We start from the raw sequence: 13,109 nt of genomic DNA, 5'->3' as shown, positions 1-13,109 counted from the left end.
GACCGCTGCTGCTGCTCTCCCCCGACTGGTTCGCCCTCACAACAGCATTCAAAGGAATATATCAGTGGTGGGGAACGGCCCAGGAGGAATCCTGCTCTCACTGGCTACTCCTTTTTCTGATGGTCACCCATCTACTTCCTGCCTGTTGACCACCTCACTGTAATTCCTATCTATGACACTTTCACACCCCCCAGATAATCCTGGGGTCATCCAGCTGCAGCTCAGTTCTTTGCCCTGGTCCTTAAGGAGCTGCAGATGAACGCACTGCAGGTGTAGTCCTTAGGGGTACTGGAAAGCCCCCTGACTTTGGGCATCCTGCAGGTGGAGTATTCCAATATCCTACCTGCCATCTCAACGACACCCAAACCTACAAAGCATTACAGAACTGGATGCTCCGGTTTCTCCCATGTCCGAGAGACGTGCTGGTTTGTAGATTAAGATATGAGTGTTTGATGACACTGGGCCTGTACTCACTGGAGTTAAGAAGGGGACCTCATTGAAACTTACAGAATAGTGAAAGGCTTGGATGGATTTGATGTGGAGAGGATGTTTTCACTAGTGGGAGAGTCTAGGACCAGAGGTCATAGCCTCAGAATTAAAGGATGTTCCTTGAGGAAGGAGATGAGAAGGAATTTCTTTAGTCAGAGGGTGGTGAATCTGTGGAATTATTTGCCACAGAAGGGTATGGAGGCCGGCAAGTGGATATTTTTAAGGTAGATATTCTTGATTAATACGGGTGTCAGGAGTAATGGGGAGAAGGCAGGAGAATGGGGAGAGGAGGGAGAGATCAACCATGATTGAATGGCAGAGTGGACATGATGGGCAGAATGGCCTAATTCTGCTCCTATCACTCTGTAAATTGCACCAGGGGTGTAGGGAGTGGATAAGGAAGTGGGATAACATAGACATAGTGTGAACAGGCGAATGGTGGTCCGTGGGGACTTTTTGGATGGAAGGTCCTGTTTCTTTGCTGTATCTCTAACCTGATCAGCTTCAAAATAACACAGGAAGTAGTTTCTATTGGTGAGATGCACTTATCCATTTGTTTCCTGTAAAGATAATCCATCACATGCTCGATGATGAGCAAGCGTCTGGATTACAATTTTTGTAAATGAGCAACACAAAATCATGTAGATAAGAAATTTTACCAATCGGTATCAGGAAATCAGTTTCTAGTGAAAGAAGGGATTTATGTCAACACTTCCTTCCTGAACAAACATTTTGTTGTCAATATTCATTGGTATACACAGAGTTCAAACACCGGTTGCTGAATCTTTAACTATACCTTAGAATTTTATCTTTGGTCCTTCAGAGAGCAAGATCCACTTTAAATTGGGAGAGATTTAAGAGGGCCCTCAGGGGCAACTTTTTCATTTAGAGGGTAGTTTGTATCTGGAATGAGATGCCAGACGAAGCTAAAGAAGTGGATACAATAACGACTTTCAAAGAACATTTGTATGTTTCAAAGAACATCATGAGAGGAATAGATCGGGTAGATGCACAGAGTCTCTTGCCCAGAGTAGGTGAATAGAAACATAGAAAAATAGGTGGAGTAGGTCCTTCGTGCCAGCATCGCCATTCAATATGATCATGGCTAATCATCTAAAATCAGTACCCCGTTCCTGCTTTTCCCCCATAATCCCTTGATTCCTTTGGCCCTCAGAGCTAAATTAACTCTCTCTTGAAAACATCCAGTGAATTGCCCTCCACTGCCTTCTTTGTCAGAGAATTCCACAGATTCACAACACTCTGGGTGAAAAAGTTTTTCCTCATCTCGCCCGTACTGAGTACGCCTGTTTCATCAACCACTGTTACTGCTGCTTTTTTACCTGTTTCCGGTTTTGTTCCGCCGACCCCACATGTGACGCTCGTCCCACTTTCGCGGACCTCGCACCCTCCCGGCCCTGTTTTGCCGGCCCCTCCTGTTACGCCCTTCCTGAGAACCACGTGTTCCGGCCGTCTCATCCGGGTCCCTGCTCGGTTCCGTACCTCGGGTTCTGGGGGGGGGCCTGTAGCGGCACCTGCTGTTGTCCGCAGGTAATCGACCCTGCAGTCGGGTGCCTCGGCCATGTGACTCTGGCGAGGGGTTGTGGTTTCGCGCACTTTCTGGGCGATGCCGCTTCAGTTGTTCTGGACCACCATTGTGGCTAGATCCTTGTATTGGCTGTGTTGTGTTACATCGTTGATTTCATTGTTTTGCTAATAAAACTCATTTTGGAAATCGACTCTCGTCTCAACCCGCCAAAGTGGTAACTTTTTCACACAGAGGATGGTGGGTGTATGGAACAAGCTGTCAGTGCGTGTACGGAGTTTTACGTTCTCTCTGTAACCTGCGTGGGTTTTCTCCGGGATCTCCAGTTTCCTCCCGCACTCCAAAGACGTACACGTTTGTAGGTCAATTGGCTTGGTATCATTGTAAATTGTACCTAGTGTGTGTGGGGGAGTGTTAATGTGCGGGGATCACTGGTGGGTGCGGACTCTGTGGGTGAAGGGCCTGCTTCCGCTCTGTATCCGCTATGAGAGGCCCGAGAGCCGTTGGAGAGGTCGCAGAGGGAGGAGCTACACCCGAGCGGTAGGATTTAAAGAGGAGCGCGGGGCTTGCTTCTACAGAGGCCCGAGAGCCGTTGGAGAGGTCGCAGAGGGAGGAGGAGCTGATATCTGCAACGTTCCAAGTTCCACTTCAAAAACAAGTGGGTTTGAGGAAGCCGCTGATTGGTGGAAGCAGACAAGAGGGAGCAGCTGATTGGGAGTCAGATCCCTTCTGATTGTACTGTATTGTAGCAGTTTGTTTTGTATTGTATCCTAGGTAAGGGGAGTATGAGGGCCAGGGCAGTTTACTGTTCTGGATGTCAGATGTGGGAAGTCATGGAGTCTGATAGCCCTCCAGACGTCCACATCTGTGCCAGGTGTATCGAGATGGGGCTCCTAAGGGACCGTATTAGGAACCTGGAGCAGCAGCTCGATGACCTCCGTCTGGTCAGGGAGAGCGAGGAAGTCATTGAGAGGAGTTACAGGGAGGTGGTCACTCCAAGACCACAGGAGGCAGGCAAGTGGATCACGGTTGGGAGAGGCAAGGGGCACAGGCAGGGACTAGAGAGTACCCCGGTGGCTGTACACCTTGACAATAAGTACTCCTGTTTGAGCACTGTTGGGGGGGACAGCCTACCTGGGGGTAGCGACAGCGGCCAGGCCTCCGGTACAGAGACCGGTCCTGTTGCTCAGAAGGGTAAGGAAAAGAAGAGGAGAGGGGACTCTATAGTTAGGGGGTCAGACAGGCGATTCTGTGGACGCAGTCGGGTGACCCGGATGGTAGTTTGCCTCCCTGGTGCCAAGGTCTGTGATGTGTCTCAACGTGTCCAAGATATCCTGAAAGGGGAGGGAGAGGAGCCCGAGGTCGTGGTACATATAGGTACCAATGACATAGGTAAAAAAAGAGAAGAGGTCCTGAAAGGAGAATTTAGGGAGTTAGGAGGGGAGTTAAAGAGTAGGACAGCAAAGGTAACAATCTCGGGATTACTGCCTGTGCCACGTGACAGTGAGAGTAGGAATGGAGCAAGGTGGAGGATAAATGCGTGGCTGAAGGACTGGTGCAGAGGGCAGGGATTCAAATTTCTGGATCATTGGGACCTCTTTTGTGGAAGGTGCGACCTGTACAAAAAGGATGGGTTGCACTTGAACCTGAGGGGGACCGATATCCTGGCGGGGAGATCTGCAAAGGCTACTGGGGAGACTTTAAACTAGAATGGTTGGGGGGAGGGACTCAAATAGAGAAAGCTATTAGTGTGTGAGGCAGGAGGCAGAGAAGGAAAGCATTCAGACCCAACATGTAGGGGGGAAAGAAGAAAACAATAATAAACAGAGAATAAGAGGTGGTGGGGTTCTTAAATGGGTGAGCAGAGAAACAGAGGGGTGTAAAATGCGGGCGGAAGCAATAGGTAGCAAGGTGAAAAGTAAAAGTGGCAGGCAGACAAATCCAGGGCAAAAATCAAAAAGGGCCACTTTTCAACATAATTGTATAAGGGGTAAGAGCGTTGTAAAAACAAGCCTGAAGGCTTTGTGTCTCAATGCAAGGAGCATTCGTAATAAGGTGGATGAGTTGAACGTGCAGATAGCTATTAATGATTATGATGTAGTCGGGATCACGGAGACATGGCTCCAGGGTGACCAAGGCTGGGAGCTGAACATCCAGGGATATTCAATATTCAGGAGGGATAGAGAAAAAGGAAAAGGTGGTGGAGTAGCGTTGCTGGTTAGAGAGGAGATTAACGCAGTGGAAAGGAAGGACATTAGCTTGGAGGATGTGGAATCGGTATGGGTAGAACTGCGAAAAACTAAGGGGCAGAAAACGCTGGTGGGTGTTGTGTACAGGCCACCTAGCAGTAGTAGTGAAGTTGGGGATGGCATCAAACAGGAAATTAGAAATGCGTGCAACAAAGGCAAAACAGTTATAATGGGTGACTTCAATCTACATATAGATTGGGTGAATCAAATTGGCAGGGGTGCTGAGGAAGAGGATTTCTTGGAATGTATGCGGGATAGTTATCTAAACCAACATGTAGAGAAACCAACGAGAGAGCAGGCTATTCTAGACTGGGTATTGAGTAATGAGGAAGGGTTAGTTAGCAGTCTTGTTGTGCGTGCCCCCTTAGGCAAGAGTGACCATAATATGGTTGAGTTCTTCATTAGGATGGAGAGTGACATTGTTAATTCAGAAACAACGGTTCTGAACTTAAAGAAAGGTAACTTTGAGGGTATGAGACGTGAATTGGCCAAGATTGACTGGCAATTAGTTCTAAAAGGGTTGACGGTGGATATGCAATGGAAGGTTTTAAAGACTGCATGGATGAACTACAAATATTGTTCATCCCAGTTTGGCAAAAGAATAAATCAGGGAAGGTAGTGCATCCGTGGATAACAAGGGAAATCAGGGATGGTATCAAAGCAAAAGATGATGCGTTCAAATTAGCCAGAAAAAGCAGCATAACAGAGGACTGGGAGAAATTCAGAGACCAGCAGAGGAGGACAAAGGGCTTCATTAGGAAAGGGAAAATAGATTATGAAAGAAAACTGGCAGGGAACATAAAAACTGACTGCAAAAGTTTTTATAGATATGTGAAGAGAAAGAGATTAGTTAAAACAAATGTAGGTCCCTTGCAGTCAGAAACAGGTGAGTTGATCATGGGGAACAAGGATATGGCGGACCAATTGAATAACTACTTTGGTTCCGTCTTCACTAAGGAAGACATAAATAATCTGCCGGAAATAGCAGGGGACCGCGGGTCAAAGGAGATAGAGGAACTGAGTGAAATCCAGGTTAGTCGGGAAGTGGTGTTGGGTAAATTGAATGGATTAAAGGCCGATAAATCATCAGGGCCAGATAGGCTGCATCCCAGAGTACTTAAGGAAGTAGCTCCAGAAATAGTGGATGCATTAGTGATAATTTTTCAAAACTCTTTAGATTCTGGAGTAGTTCCTGAGGATTGGAGGGTAGCAAACGTAACCCCACTTTTTAAGAAGGGAGGGAGAGAGAAAACGGGGAATTACAGACCAGTTAGTCTAACATCGGTAGTGGGGAAACTGCTAGAGTCAGTTATTAAAGATGGGATAGCAGCACATTTGGAAAGTGGTGAAATCATTGGACAAAGTCAGCATGGATTTACGAAAGGTAAATCATGTCTGACGAATCATATAGAATTTTTCGAGGATGTAACTAGTAGAGTGGATAGGGGAGAACCAGTGGATGTGTTGTATCTGGACTTTCAGAAGGCTTTAGACAAGGTCCCACATAAGAAATTAGTATACAAACTTAAAGCACACGGTATTGGGGGTTCAGTATTGATGTGGATAGAGAACTGGCTGGCAAACAGGAAGCAAAGAGTAGGAGTAAACGGGTCCTTTTCACAATGGCAGGCAGTGACTAGTGGGTACCGCAAGGCTCAGTGCTGGGACCCCAGCTATTTACAATTTATATTAATGATCTGGATGAGGGAATTGAAGGCAACATCTCCAAGTTTGCAGATGACACTAAGCTGGGGGGCAGTGTTAGCTGTGAGGAGGATGCTAGGAGACTGCAAGGTGACTTGGATAGGCTGGGTGAGTGGGCAAATGTTTGGCAGATGCAGTATAATGTGGATAAATGTGAGGTTATCCACTTTGGTGGCAAAAACAGGAAAGCAAACTATTATCTAAATGGTGGCCGATTAGGAAAAGGGGAGATGCAGCGAGACCTGGGTGTCATGGTACACCAGTCATTGAAAGTAGGCATGCAGGTGCAGCAGGCAGTGAAGAAAGCGAATGGTATGTTAGCTTTCATAGCAAAAGGATTTGAGTATAGGAGCAGGGAGGTTCTACTGCAGTTGTACAGGGTCTTGGTGAGACAACACCTGGAGTATTGCGTACAGTTTTGGTCTCCAAATCTGAGGAAGGACATTATAGCCATAGAGGGAGTGCAGAGAAGGTTCACCAGACTGATTCCTGGGATGTCAGGACTTTCATATGAAGAAAGACTGGATAGACTTGGCTTATACTCGCTAGAATTTTAGGAGATTGAGAGGGGATCTTATAGAAACGTACAAAATTCTTATGGGGTTGGACAGGCTAGATGCAGGAAGATTGTTCCCGATGTTGGGGAAGTCCAGGACAAGGGGTCACAGCTTAAGGATAAGGGGGAAATCCTTTAGGACCGAGATGAGAAGAAACTTTTTCACACAGAGAGTGGTGAATCTCTGGAACTCTCTGCCACAGAGGGTAGTTGAGGCCAGTTCATTGGCTATATTTAAGAGGGAGTTAGATGTGGCCCTTGTGGCTAAAGGGATCAGGGGGTATGGAGAGAAGGCAGGTACGGGATACTGAGTTGGATGATCAGCCATGATCATATTGAATGGCAGTGCAGGCTCGAAGGGCCGAATGGCCTACTCCTGCACTTATTTTCTATGTATCTATGTATCTATGTACTAAACTAAACACAATGTCTGTGCCGAACATGATGCCATGACCATCTCTTATTTACCTGCGCATAATCTATATCCCTCCATTCCCTGCATATCCATATACCTATCCAATAGCCTCTGAAACACCACACTTATCTGCCTAACCCTGGCAGCGAATACCCGGCACCCACCACCCTCTGTGTAAAACAAAAGTTGCCCCATTCAACTCATTTTAAAATTTGCCTCTTACGTCTTATGCTCTCTAGCATTTGAGTTTTCCAGTTGAGTTGGGAAAAAGGATCCGACTGTCGACCCAATTTATGCCTCTCATAATTTTATATACTTCTATCAGGTCTCCCCACATCCTCTAGTGTTCCAAGTCTGTCCAACCTCTCCCTGTAGTTAATATATTCTATTCCAGCCAGCATTCTGGTAAACCGCCACTGCTTCCTCTCCAAAGCCTCCACATCTTTCCTGTCATAGGATGGCTACATGCAATATTTCTAATGTGGCCTAACTAAAGTCCCATAAATTTGCATCATGACATCCTGACTATTATACTCAATACTCCGACCTATGAATGCACGCACACCTTAGCCCTTAACCATTGGACCTACTTGTGTTGCCACTTCAGGGAGTTATGGACTTGGACTCCAAAATCCTTTTTTACATCAATGCTATTGAGGGTCATGCCATAAATTGTATATTTTCCCCTTACATTAGACTTCTCGAAATGAACACCTTATACCTGCTCAGGTGAATAAATGAATACGTTTATTGGCCATGTATTTACATACAAGGAATTTGCCTTGGTGCTCCGCCCACGTGACAACATGACATATAGTGACAGTTAGAAATGACACATAAAACATTAAACAGATACAACGCCATCTGCCATTTCTCCATCCAGTTCTGTAGCTGATCTACATCTCACTGTTTAACTTGACAGCCTTCCCCACAGTCCGTGAGCAATATCGGTGTTGTCTGCAAATTTACTAACCAACCTGTCTACGTTTACGTCCAAATCATTTATATATATATATCACAAACTGCAGAGGTTAAAGCACAAATCCCTGCAGAACACCACTAATGACAGACCTCCAGCCTGAATATTGGCCTTCCACCACAATCCTCTGCCTTCTGTGAGTTATGCCCCTGTCCCACTTAGGAAACCTGAACAGAAACTTCTCGAGACTTTGCGCCCCACCCAAGGTTTCCGTGCGGTTCCAGGAGGTTTTTGTCAGTCTCCCTAATGGTCGAAAGTGGTTTCCGCTTCTTCTATGTTCCGGCGATTATTTCAAAACATTCAAAACCGGCCGCGACTAAAAATAGGTTGCCGTTTTAAAAATCGGTAATTTTGCAAAGATCTTCGTCAAGGTTCAAAGACAGCCTGCACTCTGGCACCAGAGAGGCAACACACTATATTTCAGACCCATTGGATGCCAGAATCTTGTGTCTGCCCCTCTAATGAGTCTCTTATCACAATGGCTCAGTCTGACAAAGTCTCGACCTGAAACGTCACCTATTCCTTCTCTCCAGAGAAGCTGCCTGTCCTGCCAAGTTACATCATTTTGTATCTATCTTCGGTGTAACCAGCATCTGCAGTTCCTTCCTACACTTTTCCTATCCCGCCTATGGCTTGGACACGACAGACCAGACCGCTGCTGCTGCTCTCCACCGACTGGTTCGCCCTCACAACAGCATTCAAAGGAATATATCAGTTGTGGTGGGGAACGGCCCAGGAGGAATCCTGCTCTCACTGGCTACTCCTTTTCCTGATGGTCACCCATCTACTTCCTGCCTGTTGACCACCTCACTGTAATTCCTATCTATGACACTTTCACACCCCCCAGATAATCCTGGGGTCATCCAGCTGCAGCTCAGTTCTTTGCCCTGGTCCTTAAGGAGCTGCAGATGAACGCACTGCAGGTGTAGTCCTTAGGGGTACTGGAAAGCCCCCTGACTTTGGGCATCCTGCAGGTGGAGTATTCCAATATCCTACCTGCCGTCTCAACGACACCCAAACCTACAAAGCATTACAGAACTGGATGCTCCGATTTCTCCCATGTCCGAGAGACGTGCTGGTTTGTAGATTAAGATATGAGTGTTTGATGACACTGGGCCTGTACTCACTGGAGTTAAGAAGGGGACCTCATTGAAACTTACAGAATAGTGAAAGGCTTGGATGGAGTTGATGTAGAGAGGATGTTTTCACTAGTGGGAGAGTCTAGGACCAGAGGTCATAGCCTCAGAATTAAAGGATGTTCCTTGAGGAAGGAGATGAGAAGGAATTTCTTTAGTCAGAGGGTGGTGAATCTGTGGAATTATTTGCCACAGAAGGGTATGGAGGCCGTCAAGTGGATATTTTTAAGGTAGATATTCTTGATTAATACGGGTGTCAGGAGTAATGGGGAGTAGGCAGGAGAATGGGGAGAGGAGGGAGAGATCAACCATGATTGAATGGCAGAGTGGACATGATGGGCAGAATGGCCTAATTCTGCTCCTATCACTCTGTAAATTGCACCAGGTGTGTAGGGAGTGGATAAGGAAGTGGGATAAAATAGAAATAGTGTGAACAGGCAAATTATGGTCCGTGGGGACTTTTTGGATGGAAGGTCCTGTTTCTATGCTGTATCTCTAACCTGATCAACTTCAAAATAACACAGGAAGTGGTTTCTATTGGTGAGATGCACTTATCCATTTGTTTCCTGTAATGTAGGGGGCGCTCCTCTGTGTGCAGCCATGTCAGCAGCGCGTCAGTTTTTCCAGCATACTATTTTTTAGTATGTTTTAAAGTGTGTATTTTGTGTTTCTCAGTGTGTTTTGTGTGGGGGGTGGTGTGGGGGGGGGTAAGGGGGAAACCGCTTCGGTCGCCTCCTCCATGGAGAGGTGACTTTTTCCAGGTCGCCTCCCCCGTGGCCTAACATCAAGGATCGACGCGGCCTTTCCCGGAGACGCGCCCGGAGCTCCAGCGGCGGGCGCAGCGTGGACTCTCGGCGTGGAGCGGGCGACCCTCGCTGGGGCTCGCTGGAGGGGAGCGCTCCGTTTCGCTGGCCCGGGGAAGCCGGCAGCCTGAAGTCGCAGCCTGAAGTCGCGGTCTGCAGAGCTCCAGCTGGTGCGGCGTCTACAGCCCGGGATCCCTCGCGGGGGACCTGGGGGAAGAAGTAGCCATCACTGCCGGCCCGCGGCCAACTTCTACCGCGGGGCCGGCATGTACTTACCATCACCCCTGGAGGGGAGCTTCGACCGCCGGCCCTGCAGTCTACGGTGCTTCTGGCTGCGGCAGGGACTTTAAATCTCGACCGCCGGCCTGCGGCCTACAACAATCTAAAGCCGCGGTCTCCGGTGAGGAAGAGCCGATCCTGGACTGACTCTGGACTCTGGTCCTGTACACGGGGGGGGGAAATGGAGGACTGGCCAAATTTTTGTGCCTTCCACCACAGTGATGAATGCTGTGGTGGATGTTTGTGTTACAGTTTTATTGTGTGTTCTTTATTATTGTACTGCTGCTGACAACCCAAATTTCCACCAACCCTGGTTGTGTGGCAATAAATTATATCTATCTATCTATCTATCTATCTATCTATAATCCATCACATGCTCGATGATGAGCAAGCGTCTTGATTACAATTTTTATAAATGAGCAACCCAAAATCATGTAGATAAGAAATTTTACCAATCGGTATCAGGAAATCAGTTTCTAGTGAAAGAAGGGATTTATGTCAACACTTCCTTCCTGAACAAACATTTTATTGTCAATATTCATTGGTATACACAGAGTTCAAACACCGGTTGCTGAATCTTTAACTATACCTTAGAATTTTATCTTTGGTCCTTCAGAGAGCAAGATCCACTTTAAATTGGGAGAGATTTAAGAGGGCCCTCAGGGGCAACTTTTTCATTTAGAGGGTAGTTTGTATCTGGAATGAGATGCCAGACGAAGCTAAAGAAGTGGATACAATAACGACTTTCAAAGAACATTTGTATGTTTCAAAGAACATCATGAGAGGAATAGATCGGGTAGATGCACAGAGTCTCTTGCCCAGAGTAGGTGAATAGAAACATAGAAAAATAGGTGGAGTAGGTCCTTCGTGCCAGCACCGCCATTCAATATGATCATGGCTAATCATCTAAAATCAGTACCCCGTTCCTGCTTTTCCCCCATATCCCTTGATTCCTTTGGCCCTCAGAGCTAAATTAACTCTCTCTTGAAAACATCCAGTGAATTGCCCTCCACTGCCTTCTTTGTCAGAGAATTCCACAGATTCACAACACTCTGGGTGAAAACGTTTTTCCTCATCTCAGTCCTAAATGGCCTACCCCTTATTCTTAAACTGTGACCCCTCGTTCTGGAATCGTGGACCAGAGAGCATAGGTTTAAGGTGAAGGGGAAACGATTTAATAGGAATCTGAGGGGTGTAGCGGCACCTGCTGGTGCTCGTAGGTAATCAAACCCTGCGGTCGGGTGCCTCGGCCATGTGACTCTGGGGAGGGTTTGTGGTTTCGCGCGCTTTCTGGGCGATGTCCCTTCAATCCTTCTGGACGCCCGTTGTGGCTAGAACCTTTTGTTGGCTGTGTTGTGTTACATCGTTGATTTCATCGTTTTGCTAATAAAACTCATTTTGGAAATCGACTCTCGTCTCAACCTGCCAAATTGGTGACCCCGACGCGCCCAATCGAAGATTGGACAACAGCATGCAGGACAATTACCATCCCGCCGCCGCTCCCGACGCCCATCAGAGCGCCGTCAGCCTCAAACTGCCCGTGTTTTGGCCTGATCAGCCGCAAGTGTGGTTCACCCACGTTGAGGCGGTTTCATCTGCGCCACATCGTCACGGACGAAACAAAGTACTTCCACGTGGTGGGAGCCCTGCCGCAGGAGTTTACTGTCTTATCTACGGGACCCTCCCGTGACCGCTAAATATGACGGCCTCAAGGCCCTCCTATTACACACCTTCGGGCTCAGCCGCCAGGACCGTGCCATCCACATCCTTCACATTGACGGTTTGGGAGATCGCAGGCCGTCCGTTCTCATGGCGGAGTTGCTCGCACTCGTGGACGACCACCGCCCGTGCTTGTTGTTCGAACAGGCATTTCTCGTGCAGATGCCTGACAATGTCCGCCTAATGCTCGCTGGCGCGGACTTCACCGATCCCCAGCGGCTCGTGGACCGGGCCGACGAACTCTGGATGACCAAGCACCAGGATATCTGCACCATTAACCGTGTACCCACATCAGCGCGCCTTTCGCCTCGGCGGGCCCGCGAGGAGGCTCCACCCACGTCTTCCACTAAAGAACCACAGCAGCGTCCCGGGACTCGCTGTAGGCACCGTTGGTGTTACTATCACCTCCACTATGGCGCGGAGGCTCGACGCTGCCAACCACCCTGCACGTTTCAGGGAAATGCTTTGGCCGATCGTCTGTAAAGGCAATCGCGATCGGCCCAAACAACCGCCTCTACATCCGCGACCGCCATTCCGGCCGCCGTTTCCTGGTAGACTCCGGTGCGATCGTCAGCATCCTTCCCCCGACCGGCCGTGACACTCGTGCTGGTAAGCGGGGCTCCGTTCTCTCAGCCGTTAACGGGAGCGATATCCGAATGTACGGTACGGGGATCCTTACCCTCACTTTCGACTCGTGCTCGTACGTGGACATTTATCATGGCGGACATTGCCCAGCCGCTCTTGAGAGCCGATTTCCTCCGCGCTTTCTCTCTCATCGTCGATTTACGGGGCGGTCGCATGACTCCACCATGCCATCGGCCCCTTTGCGCCGCGCAACCCGCCCCCACCCGTCCCACCCCCATTTGACTTTTGGATACCTCCGCCGAGGCTTGCACTCGGACTATGGCGGCCCACTGGATCGCCCGGTTCGGGGTGCCCTCCGGCATCTCCACGGACCATGGTGCCCTATTCACCTCTTCCTTGTGGTCGGCCCTGGCACAGCCCTACGGCGTCCGGTTGCACCATTCGACCGCCTACCACCCGCAGGCTAATGGGCTGGTCGAAAGGTTCCATCAACACCTTAATTCAGCGCTGAAGGCCCGGCTTACGGGTCCGGACTGGGTGGACCAGCTGCCCTGGGTCTTCCTGGGATTCCGTACCACGCCTAAGGAGGATCTGGCTGTTTCCTCGGCGACAGGATGATTCAGCCCCGGCGTTGTTGGCCAGCCTTCGTGAA

The sequence above is a fragment of the Amblyraja radiata genome, chromosome 2 (genome assembly GCF_010909765.2).
Source record: "Amblyraja radiata isolate CabotCenter1 chromosome 2, sAmbRad1.1.pri, whole genome shotgun sequence".
NCBI lineage: Eukaryota > Metazoa > Chordata > Chondrichthyes > Rajiformes > Rajidae > Amblyraja > Amblyraja radiata.
This window is presented reverse-complemented; position numbering follows the sequence as displayed.